This window comes from Mandrillus leucophaeus, unplaced genomic scaffold, assembly GCF_000951045.1.
Source record: "Mandrillus leucophaeus isolate KB7577 unplaced genomic scaffold, Mleu.le_1.0 Scaffold197, whole genome shotgun sequence".
Classification (NCBI taxonomy): Eukaryota; Metazoa; Chordata; class Mammalia; order Primates; family Cercopithecidae; genus Mandrillus; species Mandrillus leucophaeus.
Window position 1 is genome coordinate 781967 of NW_012101998.1, and position 2747 is coordinate 784713.

Consider the following 2747-nt stretch of genomic DNA (forward strand, 5'->3'; position numbering starts at 1 on the left):
CCTCACACCCAGCGGCATTGAAACAACAGGGTAATACACTTCCCTTCTCTTGACCGAACTTTTGTCAGCTGGAAAGTGGACGGGTTGAATTAGATGAACTTCATGCCCTGTGATTGTGAATCTGAGGGTGGAGGCCAGGCTGTGTGCACAGGGACATGACATGGGTGAAGGATCCCAGCACTCTGAGGCCTCAGCCCCCACCCACCAGTTGTGAAGGTGACAGTAGCTTAACCTAGTCCAGGAGACAAATCGGAAAGTCAAAGTTAGTTAGACAACACAAAGCATCATGTTCAGTGTGTGTGTGTGCGCACATTCCCAGCATCTGTCCCTGACCCACACTGAGAAAGCCATTAGGGAAAAACACACTAAGTGACCTAACGGGAGGCCATCTGTGAGCCAGAAAGTGCCTGTCATTCATCACCTCCCCTAAGTGTGTCTGCTTCCACTCTGGGGATACTAATGACAGTCTTCCCGCTCAGGGATCCTGTCCATCTCCCAGCCACAAATCCCCAGACAAATACAGCTGGGAAGAAATTATTCTCACAGTCAGCAGTGACACATCCTTCTTGAAAACCATTTTAGCACGGTTCCGCTCTGCCCCTTGCTGAGGTGCTGGGTCAGTTTGGACCCCAGGGAAGTCAACTCCAACTAACCTGGCCCTCCCCACCCGCTGCATGTACCAGGAGAAGGAACTGCAGCCCTTGCTTTCTCAGTAGATCACCGCCTATGTCCAGTGATATTCTGACTCCCCAGAGGAGCCGGGGCTCACGCTGTCCCTCCAGTTAGGAGCAGACAGGATTATGTGTTTGTCATTTCAACCAAATCACAAATAGCGACTTACCTTTGGTCAGTAATGGCTTCACCACCATCACTGCAAAGATGCAGGCTTTGTGCCACTCATGGGAAGGTTGCTGTAGGTGACTGTGGAATTATTTAAGATACAGTTCTGGCTCTGAAGGGGTTTGCTGCTGGAAACTTCCTATTTGAGAGAAAAAGTTGATAGAATTATTTATAGCTGTCAGTTCTAGGAGGTGCTCCTTGACTGGGTGAGAATAAGAACGAAGGGGACAGCATGGCAGGTTTGGCTGTACTTGGCAGTCTGACACTGGTTCCCACTGTGTGATCTCTCTATTCTTACATCCCTAATAGGAAGGCAGCAAATTACTTTATCCTACAATTCAAGGATCAGACAACCATTTGGAAAAGTTGTGCTTACCCTGACCGCTACCAGCAGCCCAACGGCTCATTTCATCATGCACAGCTGGCCTTTGGCCACTAAGATCCCCTGCGGACAAGACCAGAAGTAAATCCCACTGTGTTTTCTCATAATTTTTTAGTGACACTTTGAGGAGTAGAGTTAGATGTGCTTTTAAAAAAGAGTCTATAGACACTTGAGAGGGTGATAAATGACACCCAACCCTGCTCAGTAAATCTAGGGCAAAATCTCTCCGTAGGAAGTAAAAGTACAGGTGACCACACCCCAAGGAACTGGGTGTTTGGAGCCTGTGTGTAGCACTGGGTGCTCCAAGGATTTATACATTCTAATCTGGTCCCTGTAACTTATGGTGATAACAATGGCAATACCGTTAGGTAGTTATCAGTTATCAAACCCTATCAGGTATTATGCTAAACGCTTTGTGCACGGGACCTACTTCAACACTTCCAGCAACTCTATAAACAGATGTGAATTTCTCTAGACAGGCTCAGAGAAGTTAAGCCAGTTACTTGAGATGAAGCACCAGCAAGTCTCAGAACTGAGATCTGAATCCGCTGCTGAGCTCTGCACTGCCTAGTATTCCAGTTCTGCCTGTTCAGTCCCATGCCCTTGAGGAGCGGGGCTTTCTAAGGACAGGTTTCTAAATGCTGAGGTCTGCCTCTTCCTTCATCTTCCCGTTTAACTGCATCATTTGTATCCAAAATCCCAGCATCACCCACTATGCCCGTTTAACAAACCTGCACATGTACTCCCTGCCTCTAAAATAAAAGTTGAAATTATACAAAAATTTTAATACATATATTAAATTTAAAAAAAATTAGTTTGGAGACCCCTGCATAAAATTGATAACTTGAAGGGGAACAATTCCAAGTAAAATTCTGAACTACTAAAACAAAAAGGAAGAAATGAAGGATAGCAAGAAAATATTCTTGTCTCCAACAATAAAAAAAGTCATATGAAAGAAAACCAATAAAGACTTGGAACACAGATTGAAACTACTTGTGTGGCCAGGGGAAAAAGATTAAAAATTCAAGTAGACCTGGATGATAAGGGCCCAAGACACCTTGCAGAAACTAAGATAAATCCTCTCTGGGAAATTACCCCACAACCAAGACCTCAAAAAAATTCCATAGATAAAGTTTCAATGAATATAATCTCAAAATCAAAAACACCACAAAGACATGATAAAACAAATGGAGTCATCAGAAATTAGAAACTAAAGTTAAGATACAAAGAAACTTGTGATATTGGAATTACCATATAAGAATATAAAATAGTTTTTTCCAATTCTGTGAAGAAAGTCATTGGTAGCTTGATGGGAATGGCATTGAATCTATAAATTACCTTGGGCAGTATGGCCAATTTCACGATATTGATTCTTCCTATCCATGAGCATGGTATGTTCTTCTATTTGTTTGTGTCCTCTTTTGTTTCATTGAGCAGTGGTTTGTAGTTCTCCTTGAAGAGGTCCTTTACATCCCTTGTAAGTTGAATTTCTAGGTATTTTATTCTCTTTGAAGCAATTGTGAAT